The sequence below is a fragment of the Xenopus laevis genome, chromosome 9_10S (assembly GCF_017654675.1).
Source record: "Xenopus laevis strain J_2021 chromosome 9_10S, Xenopus_laevis_v10.1, whole genome shotgun sequence".
Taxonomy (NCBI): Eukaryota; Metazoa; Chordata; class Amphibia; order Anura; family Pipidae; genus Xenopus; species Xenopus laevis.
In genome coordinates, this window is record NC_054388.1 from 64,615,944 (window position 1) to 64,628,790 (window position 12,847).

Below are 12,847 nucleotides of genomic sequence, written 5' to 3' on the forward strand. Positions count from 1 at the left end.
TCATCCATTACAAAGAATTAACTTCAGTATTTATAAAGGTGTGTATTTTCTTCTTTTATGCCAGATTAGCAAAATAATTATGGGGAGGAAATTATGAAGCAAAATAACAAAACAATACCACTTTTTACACATTTTTTTCCAAGCTAACTTTTTAGGGCTGAATTTAGACATAAATGTAACTATTTTTCAATCATTTTTGAAAATCATTTTTAGACCATTTTTAAAATGCCAAAATAATAATACAGCTCTAAATTAATAAAAGAAGGTGAATTGATCATGCCACATTTCCATGTCATACATTTTATTAGAAATTCATTCTGTGCAAGAACAAACATTTTCAAAAACACAGTTTTATAAACCACTTTCAGGTAACAATAACCCCACTGGCATAACTAGAAAGTCCTAACTACAAGACAGATGCAAGAAAAACGAAAAAAATAGTCCTGCCAGCTCTACGCCAGTCATCTCACTGTTATCTAACACAGTGCTGTCCAGCTGGTGGCCCGTGGGCCGGATGTCCTTTGTATGGCCCCCCACGTGAAAGTCTGCCTGCTGTGACTACGTACCTTGTGTAAAATTTAAAGGGTATATGTACTGAGATTAACTGCATTGTTTACATCTCAAATTCAGAAAGTAAAATCCTGCTTTGTTCACACATGTAATCCCCCCTGCATTGTTTACACCTGTAACACCTCTATTGTTCACACCTGTAAAGCCCTGTACTGTTCCCACCTCAGACCCAGACTGAAACTGTCCACATTGTTCACCTGTTCACACTCATACAAATTGCTGTATGTAGCACAGTATGGCCTGTTCATTTTAGAGTGTTCCTGATAAGTTTTCCTGTCTGCTACAGTAATATGCTTTCCCTATATTTTTTGTGTGTGCCACACTCTGCCTGACCTTTGCTCCCTTTGTGTGCCTTACTTTGCCAGTCTCATGCTACTTGTGTGTGCCATACTCTGCCTGCCATATGCCCCCTGTGTGTCATACTCTGCCTGCACTACACTACTTGTCTGTGCCATACTCTGCCTGCCACATGCCCCCTGTATGTGCCATACTATGTCTGCCCTTTGCTCACTGTGTGCCATACTCTGCCTGCCACATGTCCCCTGTATGTGCCATACTTTTTCTGTGCAATGCTCTCTGTGTGTGCCATAAAGGAAGTTAGGGTCTGTCATTTCCTGGTGTGGGGGTTTGGGCAACTTTGAAACAAAATTAGATATACGGTTCTTAAATAAAACGTGCTTCTCTTTAGAATGAATAGCCACCCCAAGTAATTATCTTAATGTCTTCTTCTTCTGCAATCACAGAGCAGTAACTATAGAAAAAGCATATCCTGTGTTTCTCCAGGAGTGTACAGAGGCCACATTAGGTATTAATGGGTATTTTCATAGTTATGCTTCTGTGGTGAATTTTGACATCTTAGCCAGTAAGAAATAATTCCTATCATATAGAACAAAAATAGGTTGATGCTCATCTGAGACCCCAGGAAATTGGTATAGATGGGAGCCTAAGGCCACTGGCTCTGGATAGTTAAAATGTGTAGTTTTACTTTAATTTTACTTTATCTATGTTTATGGTTTCAGAAGAACAATCCAGAACTATGGTTAAAATGCTGCCTAAAGCAGATAAATATATATAGGGGTTGATGGGGGAAATAGCAAGCAAGTGTGTTGATCTAAGCTTTAGGATGCCCATTTCCCATAGTACTCTGGTAACCGTTGGATCAGGGCATTTTGGCTGCCTGTGTTTTAGACCCAATTACAGCAGTTATCAAACACCTAATGTACCATTGTCAGCTATAAAGAGCAGGGAGTAGGGTGTACAAAGCACAAAGTGTGCCAGAGTAAAACAAAAAGAGTGTTCCTCTTGGAAAATATTGGGCTGTTGGCAAATCTGATCTATGAGATATAAACAGAGCGTAGATTGCCTCTGCTTAACTTGGGTAGCTAAATGTCACTTTTGGACAGGGCCACGGAAAATACAGTGAAACAAATGTCAGCTATAGCTACTATCTCAGCAGTTTATCTTTCCAGAAAAACAAGAATTCCCTAGTATGGATCAATGCAACCTGGAGTGTGAAGATTTAAGTAAGACAAAGGGTATGTCAGCATCTACTGATTTATTATTTACACAATCATACCGAGAAGGGAACTGTATATTTGCATTTATGACCAGACACCAAGGAATTCCAGCTGTGTTAGGAAGATGTAAAAGGAAGATAATACATTCAGTAATGCACCTTCTTTAGGAGTAACTGTTGTTGAATTTGCAGAGTACTTGAAAGCACTCGTCTCACTAATGATGTTTAATGCAAACATTATGTGTGGTTGACGATACTCTACAAATTCAGGACATGCTCTTTGGTTGTATTGCTTAATTTCCTCTTAAGTAGGTCCACACATCTTCACAGTATTCCTTAAGGCCTAGTCTATTAACCCTCTGGGGACATTGTAAAAAAACTGCTTTCTCAGGCATTATGAACAAAATTGAGCTTTAGTAATTCTGTTAGGCCTATCTTTTGTCAATATGTTACCCCAATAAACAAATACTAGGTTAAAATAAGCACAAAACCATGCACCCTAAATCCAGAACCAGTGCTAAGCTCTCTGGTCTTGGCTCTTGCTTTTGCCTTTAACAGCCGCCTTTCACCTCTAGAGGAGGCCTCGGCTAATTGGATGCCACCAGGTCTTACTAAGAGAGGAGCAAAGATACAGGTTCTGGACGAGCAAAGGGGCATGATCGTCTCACCAAGGATACTGGATGGAAAAACACAACTTGGAAGATAGGCCAGACAACACAACGTGGAACAGGCAGGCCGGGCCAGCACAAGCAGAGTTAGAATAGTCAGACAGGTCGGGTCGATGCAGGCAGAGTTCAAGGAATAGTCAGACAGGCTAGGATTAAGATTGGAGAGCGTAGAATAGACAGACAGGCAAGCTTTCAGCTTCGAGAGGTCAGAATTATCAGGCAGGCAATGATCATATTGGAGAGTTCAGAATAGTCAGGCAAGGCAAGGCAAGGCAAGGGTAAATAACCAAAAGATCAGACAGGAATCAGTAGGAATAAAGCACCTAGGAACTAGCGAATAGAACCTAACAACGGGCACTGTGCTAAACACAGAAATCCCTTTATATAGTGCTTGAATTTCACGTCAAGCGCAATTACGTCATCATCGGGCGTGTAAAACCCTGAAGTGCGCGCCGTGTGTGCCACAGGGAAGCCAGCACAGGAGGAGAGAGGCAGGACGTGGTGGGTATCCTCGCTGGAGACGAGGATACCCACCAGGACCACTAGACCACCAGGGTGAGTCCTTATAGCTATAGTGTCTTTCCAGTACATATACAACTGTATTATAAACTTCTCCAAAACATTTTGTTTCTAGATATACTGAAAATGTACTGGTGCACTGGTGTGGGATGTGCTGGCGGGGAGAGGGCTCTGCATTGAGGTGTGTCCAATGTAATATAATATAACGTGATATATTTTCGATGCTGGTAGATGCTTGTATTGAGCTGCCTAGCATATTATTTCTCTATTAAATTATTTTATTGAATAAAATACCATATATTTCAGCAGCAGAAACATTTCAGGCCACCTTGGTCCTTGGTCAAGTCGTGTTACATATAACACTACTGAGCCAATAGTAATGCATCTCTTCGATAGGGCATGGACTACACTTTACCCAATAGAGGAAGCTAAATCTGTTATACCCCCTATACACTGTTAATTAATGTAATTTTGAAAACATGTACAACACACGGGCACAGAAGCATTTTCCTTACCCACACAAGCCTAGCTAACTTTTTATTTGCCTGTATTCACAACAATGTTTCAGATGTTGGTAGAATACAATCACTTAACAGTATTCAGATATAGCTAGGTAGGGTATTAGTAACAGTCACTGGTAGTACTCACTAGAAATTGTCCAGTCATCAAATAACAAGGCAGATCAGTGCTCTTTATGGGATCTCTCTATTCAGTTGAATATATGCTCCAATGGGTGATGCCCAAGATACTAAGCTTTCTGCTCCCTTTGTTGCAGCCTCTGGCTGCTCCATTAACTACCCTCAACGTGATTCACACTCCTAGTGGGAGCCATGCCAGGTTATTCTTCTCCAGCTTAAAACTATTACTTTAGGCTCTGCAGCACCTTTCATCTCCACTTGCATGTTGGGTCTAAAGAGACAGAATTGCATGGGGCTTCCTCTTTTAAAAGACGGGGACATTCAATGCTTCCACTTTAATCACAAAGGCAATTTGAGCCCATGTGAGTGCAGTTTATTAACCAATGCTTCTGTTTATCAAGGGGAAATTGTGCTCCCAACTGTGACTGGCTCAACTGGATTTCTTAAAAAGAAATATACAGTGTGGGTAACATTCAGAATTTTTGAAACATCTACTTTGTATCCTTTTAGAAAATGAGCCATCATGATAACGTCCTGCATTTTTGAGAAAGCTATGTAAAATGCTTTCAGAACCCGACACTTTTTAATGTGTGAATTGCACTATGAAACTCATGAATTTGACATCGCTTAGATACTAAATGAAGCAATAAAACAACATTATATATTTTAATGGTCAGAAATCCTAGTTAAAAAAATGTTCCTGCATCTAAAATTAAACTTTTGTTGCATGCTTCGAGAACCAGAGAAAGCTAAACAATCAGTTACAGTACAGTATATGGAAGGTATATGTGCAATTGAAGAATGCTACCATAAGCAACTTAACAATTTAACATCTAACCCTTACATGCCACCACCAAATACACATGCTATTGTCACCTTTTTAGACAAATCACAGCTTCCTACTCTTTACCCAATCGTGTGGCCATTTCTCAAGTCATCTACAGTATATCACCTGAAGAAGTTACCAAAGATATATTCCGTTTTTCCAGAAACAGAGCACCAGGTCCAGATGCATTGACACATCTTTACTTACAAACATACTCCCAAATTTTAGCCCCTTACTTAACTGAAACTTTTAATGAAGCCTTCATCTCTGGTTTCTTTACAAAAGAATTACTTGTATCCCAAATAATCACTATACACAATAAAGACCCTACAATGGTGCAACATTACTTTTAAATGCTGATTTAAAAAATAATATAAAATCATAGCAATACCATTACAAACTACTAATTTGACTTATTTATCCATTTTGACTAGATTTAATCTGCCCACAGAAATACTATAATAACAGCTATCTTAGTAGATGCCAAGACATTGGTATACCTGATTTCTCCATGTATTTTATAAGCAATAAAGAATGGATTTTTAAGTACAGTTTTAGGAAGTATCACTTACTTTTAGTGCATCTGGTTTTTTTAAATCCAGGACTTTAGATTACTGATGTGGCTGGAGTGGCTTTTGGTCTAAAACATATACTGTACTATCTCTAGAACCACTCTAGAAAACTTTTGGAACATCATATCCAGACTACCTGGGATCGGCAACTGATCTTTACTTCTGGATTTCATTCACCCAGATACAGGTGTGGGAAACCCATTTTCCAGGAACCTTCAAATAATGGGAATTCTATCCTTTTTAATCAAATAATTCAAATTTTTAAAAATTATGGGTTTTTTTCTCTGTAATAATAAAGCAGTACCTTGTTCTTGATCCCAACGAAGATATTGTTAATCCTTGTTGGATGCAAAACAATCATACTGTATTTATTTAATGTTTAAATTTTGTTTTTAGTAGACTTAACATATAGTGATCCAAAGTAAAGATTTATTATTCTGAATCCCCAGGTCCCAAGCATTCTTGATACCCCTGGTTCCACACCTGTGCTTCTAAACTATACCATACAGTTATCCATCATATGGTCTATGTGATTTGGGATTGCAATGATGACTCCTTGTTTTAAATTCCAAAAATGCAGAAGGAAGGCAACATCTGAAGAGTGACTACTGCTAAATCCATTTTACAGAAAACACCAAACTACAAAAAGGCCATCTTCCATAAAGTCCATTTTAAGCAAATAATCCTAATTCCCAAACAGTACCTTGTAAAGTACTGTAACTAAGATGCAAGTAACCAAATTGGTTGCAAAACAGCTCTAATCTGTTTATTTCTATGTTTGTAGACTTAAGAAAAGGAGAGGAAACCTTTATGTGGGGAAAAACCCCAGGTCACAAGCATTCCGGATAATAGATCCCATATCTGTACAAAAGTAACTAGTCATGTTTTCTCATATAACATTCATATCTCAATTCTTAGACATATGAGTGGCAATAGTGATAGAAGAGAGGCCTCAAGTAATGACTGTATGCCTTGATTTGAATGAATGTACTGAATATATTATAAGCATTCCAGATAATAGATCCCATATCTGTTCAAAAGTAACTAGTCACATTTTCTCATATCAAATTCATATCTCAATTCTAAGACCTGTGAGTGGCAATAGTGATAGAAGAGAAGCCTCAAGAAGTAACTATATGCTTTGATTTTACATTGAACAATAGCAATCAGCTGTGCTCCCTGCTGAGAGTGTAAATAAATACAGTAGAGTAAATCTATAACTAAGAATGGATGTACTGAATATTTTACATGCTTTAAAAAAAATTTGCAAGCCTTGCTTTCTTCTCCCAGGAGGACACAGTGTGACCTGATGATGCCTTTCCATTTAAATCCTCATCCACTGCAGCTAAGTTCATGCTGACTTGAGAAATCCCTTAACAGTATTACTGTATAAGGGGATAATTCAGAATACTAGTAGACATGAAAATTCTGCAGAGAATATGTAGAAATTAGATAAATAATTAGTGAATATTTGTGGGTGAATATTTTTTTTTTTGCATCATTAAAAGGTCCTAGCTTTCCAGAAAAGTAAGATACAAACATACACTATACCCAAACATATCTCCAACACAAACATGCAGGAATGGGTGGGGGTGTTAATCAGAACTTTTTATGTTTTTATCGAGCTTACCACTAGAGGCTGACACAATCCTAGGCACAACTTATAACACAAAACATTCAGTAATCACATATGTATTTTGTTTTCCTTAGAACCAAAAGAATTCAGCACCACTGACAGCTCCACCATGTATTGGAAAAAATTGTAGGTCTCATTTAAGTGCAAAGCTAATGTATAAAGTGGGGGCATAAAAACACTGAAACCTTAAAAACACATCTATTTGAAGTAGGTAAAAATCAACAGATTCTTCTAACAGGTATTTGGGAGGGGGATCACATGAAATCCCTTCTGTTTCACAGCTGTTGCTCAGTACAATACTATTACATTACAACTCCTTCACAAGCATTGGAGGAAGGGTTTGATATGGCTGAACACTCAACATATATAATACAAGCCATGCTTCAAGTTGCTCCCACTGTAATTGTGGGTGATGTGTTAAAACAAACTCCAGGAACCAAGGAATTAATACCAGGTTTCCCCAGCACCAATAAGTGCGCTATATCAAACAGTTCCGAAGAAGATGCCGGATGGACACATTGGCCCTCAGCACAACTAGGCAAAAGTGCAAGGAGCATGTTTGGATTCAAGATTCTTTAATAGGCAATGTCGATACATGCACATCTTATATCCATTTTAATACACCTGCATTTGCTTCTTGTCTCTGAATGAGCCAAACATTGGTTAGGAAATTCAGTACCCTGGTACTAAATGGCAGTATTAATCGGTTAGTCAATTAGTACAGCATTGGTATTCCTGAAATTATGGTAGCGCTCATTTAAAGAGAATCTACATAAAAAAGTATAATAAAATATTAATATATTGTTAGAAACATGAAAACAAACATCTGCTAATTGTTCAGTTAAAATTTTAAGTCTATAGAATGAATTCCTGTTTATGGCTGAAAAAGCATCTTGTAAACATACTATGGTTAGCAGAACATGACCGAAATTAGGTTATCACTTGCTTCTAAAACAAAAAATTGTGACCGCTACATATGACTATTTTATACATAATTTGTAAATATGATAAACAATTAGCTCTCCAACTCAAGATTAATTACAGATGCAAGAGGATTCCCCAATCAAAATCATCCTTACCAGCACAATGCTGGTCACCTAACATATTGGGATTACTGTGGAATTTTCCCTTATGCTGTAATCAAACATAAGTAGGTATAGTGCTGTTTAGGTGTTTAGAACTAAAGAAAATATATGTAAGGGAAATGAATGTCATCTACTATGCAAGAAATGGGAGAGATGTATTCCCAGTGAGCCAGGATTACGGTATCCCCTACATTCCCTAGTCTATAAAACAGAAGGGATTGTCTTTCTCTTTAGACTCCAATTTAGCAGGGGTGAATATGCTGCAGGGTCTGAGGCAAGAGGAGGCCTCAGTAAAGGAGAAGAAACTTGAAAGCCTAAGGAAAGCCAAAACCTTAGTGGATGCTTGTAATGATGTAAAATATATTTGTCAATTGTTTTTTATTTTGATTTATAATATTTAGTAAAGACTGAAGTAGACCCTAAGGTCTAAAACCTCTATAAAGGTGATGAGAATGGGGAGCCTCTTTGGCCTTATAACATCTGATGATAAGTACAGACCTTTGAAGCAGGTGCTTCCTCAGCAAGGCCCAGGTGGATTAAGTTGTGCTTGGTAATGCAATATTTTTGCCATTTCTCAGATTTTTCGACGTTTTGCAATTTTTTCTGGAATTGACAAATTTTTCGGCGAACCAAAACGGGACAGTTTCGCCCATCACTAGACATGAGTAGACAGGGACCCAGGTTAGTACTTAGTCCCTGATGTATGCACTGCAAGGTTCTCACTACACCAAGGTGGTAGACCTGCTGGTGAGACTTTAACCAAACCAAATCTTTCTCTATTGAATTTGGTTATGGAAGAAACACATCTGCCTGCCAGACTGATCCTACACACTGTAAACTGTAAAAAGGAAGTTTCATCTTTATTTTATATATGCATTGTAAATCTAAGTAAATCTGCTGCTGGTGCCCAAATTATTTTTTATTTTAGCGACATTTCATGTGAGATAAAGAGAGTTATACTATAGCTGTGGCAAGAAGGGTTTCACGTGACACTCCTTCCAGCATATTGGGAGTTTATATTTCTAAGATAAGTTTTATTGGTAAATAAAGGCTTCAAAGTGGCTTCTAGAAAAAAAAAGGGCAAGGAATAATTTGTATTAATATATTTCATTGTATTTATTTTGTGTTCACAAATTCTGTGCCATTACCATAGTCACTCACAAGAAGGAATTAATGAGAACACCCAGCCTCTAGGTGGGGGTGCATCTGTCATCTAGTAAATGTAATATTCCATTCCCACAGTGTACTGTTTTAGTAGAAAAGTAGGCAGAAGACAGAATTCACATCTGCTTTGGTGCAAGTCCCTTGGGTGCTATATGATATTGGAACTGTAAAAATGAGAAAGGGTAAAAACAGCACTCCAAATTGCACAGTGGCACAGACTGAAGGACAGAACCGTTTATATAGGGCTTGACAAAGAGCCATTGTGTCTATTTTTGTTTTTTAGATCTGTAATTATAAGACAATACAGCTCCTTTGCACAAGCAAAGGGTTGTAAAATTGTGCCTCTTAATGCCAAACAAAAATACACGGGAACTCAATTCAGGCATTTATTTGTGCAAATTCACCATAGCAATTCAATTACAAAATAGTGATAAATAAATTAATATCACTACCACATGGCAGTGTCTCACCCCTGTCTCTATACTTCAGCCAAGCCACTCCCTCCTGACTCGTTTTTCACCATTGGGTGCTCCTCTGATAAAGGAGCAATGTAACTTTGGCTATGAAATAAGCATGCACAAGTCTTCTTGTGTTTTGTGTGTAGAATTTGTGGTCTTTATCTGACAGGGAGAATGTTGAATTGTGAGAAAGTCTTACTGTTCAGTGGTATTTTCTTTTTTTGTAATTTATATATTATTGATTTTATACATGAAAGCAAAAACAAAGAAAAAACCAACAGTAACAGTACTGAAGAGCATACAGAATGTATAATCTGAGGCAATTACTTACATACCAATAACATCAATCATCAGTCGTAATATCACTCTAAAGGCTTAAAGAAGGGTATGAAATGTTAAGACTGAGTATGGTCTGGAGTTTCCTCAAGTTACAATTACTTTATTAATCATGAGGGATGAGGTACTGTTTGGGTGTCATGTAAAGCCATGGGGGTTCACCCCCCTGTTGATGTGAGGGGCTTATACCCATTGTTGCTCTCATTACTCTGATTATCATCGGTTGGGGCTACTAAGTGGTGTCTTAGGCTACAAGCTGTACTTACAGAATCTTTTGTGCTTACTACATACAGTTTATAATATTCCCAAGTTTGGCATGCATTAGTATATTCTTGATCCGTATTCGTTATTTCTGCAATCAGTTCCTAGAATCTCTTATTACTTTCAATCCTAGAAATTATTTATTGTATAGTAAAAGTAGTGAACTTCTATTTGGAAGTACTGTAAGTAAGTGGACTGCAATGGGGATTTGGTTAACCTGTTTCTGGGCAGGTTTTTTAACCTTTTATGTTCAAAGTTATTTTCAAAACCATGCATATTGATTCAGACACCTCTTTCTAAAATTCTGTGACTTTGGGACAATACGATAAAATGTGGCTCAAAGAGCCATTGGTCGAGCATCCCCTCCAGCAATTTGGGTTTGCGCTGGGGTCAAGTACCACTTCATTGCTTTATAGATATTTTCTTTTTGTTGTGTACATAGTACCATTTTGCTTACATTATCCCAGATGGTAGTTCATTTATGAGTGGGAAGTTCTTGCCCTATGATTGTTTCCCAATATCTTATATACACGTGTTTCAGAAATGGGTCTTCTGGTAAGGTATTCATTAATTTATATAGGTGAGAGAAGAGACCCTTGTAGGGAAATCTAATTCCCAAAAAGTGATTAGGCTCCTATTCATTAAGATCACTATATAATGCCTAAATTGATGGTATTCCATTCTTTTGATGGTTCTCCATTTGCATCTATCACTTAAAGGGATATTGTCATGGGGAAAAATTTTTTTTTTAAAATGAATCAGTTAATAGTGCTGCTCCAGCAGAATTCTGCACTGAAATCTATTTCTCAAAAGATCAAACAGATTTTTTTATATTCAATTTTGAAATCTGACATGGGGCTAGACATATTGTCAATTTCCCAGCTGCCCCAAGTCATGTGACTTGTGCTCTGATAAACTTCAATCACTCTTTACTGCTGTACTGCAAGTAAGAGTGATATCACCCCCTCCCTTTTTCCCCCCAGCAAAACAAAGAACAATGGGAAGGTAACCAGATAGCAGCTCCCTAACACAAGATAACAGCTGCCTAGTAGATCCAAGAACAGCACTCAATAGTAAAAACCCATGTCCCACTGAGACACATTCAGTTACATTGAGAAGGAAAAACAGCAGCCTGCCAGAAAGCATTTCTCTCCTAAAGTGCAAGCACAAGTCACGTGACTGGGTGCAGCTGGGAATTGAATATAAAAAAAATCTGTTTGCTCTTTTGAGAAATGGATTTCAGTGCAGAATTCTGCTGGAGTAGCACTATTAACTGATGCGTTTTGAAAAAACATGTTTTCCGATGACAAGATCCCTTTAATTTATTGTAGGTATTTATGACTTTAACAAGATTAGAGTTTTACCCAATCTGTAAGGCATAAAGTCAAGGTTAGCCATAAATATTGTCAGGGGCAAAGGGTGAGTGCTGGTCTTGTATTTTCTAACACACTGTGCCCAGGTTGACATTGTAAAGTGTATTGGTTTAGGAGCTAGGTAACTTTGTACCAATTTGTAGGGTCCCAAGATTGAAACAAAGCTAAGGTTTGCTGTAAATGTGCTGGCTCGTAATATTTGCTGATTTTGGGAAATGCTAGGCTATGCTGGTTCCTGCTGGCTATTAAAACTGACCATTGGTAGTGTTCCAAATGTAGCTAATTACTTGCTTCTGAATATAGTTAAGCATAGTAGTAAGAACTGTAATGGGCAAAGTAATATCTTCATTTTCATGGCGGCTATGTACTCCAACCAGGAGAATATATGTTTTCTCCACGCTTTCATATCTGCCACTGATTGTTTCAGCAAGCGGATGAAGTTTGCCTTATATAGCCTTTGGTATGTAGAAGTTAAAGTTATCCCAAGGTACTTAATGTGGGATGTTTGCCACTTATATAGAATTTTGTACAATATTACATAGTTACATAGTTAAATCGGATTGAAAAAAAACCCCATCAAATTCAATCCCTTCAAATGGAACCCAGCATACATAAACACACACATAAACTATATAGATGCCTATATCTATACTAACTATACATTTTAGTGTCACAATAACCTTGGATATTATGCTTGTCCAAGAAATCATCCAAGCCCCTCTAAAGCTGGCCATAGATGTTGAGATTTTTAAAAGATCAGATCCTGATCGTGAGACCACGGTCTTCTCGGAACGATCGTACGATCGTAAGAATTTACCATCAACTAAAAAGACCAATTTGCCAGGAAAACAAAGGGGAGCTGCCTGCTTGGCCCTGCAAACATAGATAGATTGCACTGGAACCGACAAAGATTTTTTGACCTGGCCAATCAATTTCCTGACAGATGTCGGCCGAAAAATCGTAAGATGTACGATCGTTCGAATCCCACTAACCGCACGATAATTTCGAAGGATTGGTCAGACTTCCCTAAAATCGGTCGTTCGGCAAGAAGAATCGTCGCATCTATGGGGAGCTTTAAAGGCATTAAGAGAATCAGCCATCACAACAACATCCAGCAGTACATTCCACAACCTCACAGTCCTGACTGTGAAGAACCACCTTCTCTGCTTCAAATTAAAGTTCTGTTCCTCTAGTCTACAGGGGTGGCCTCTGGTGCAGTGATCCT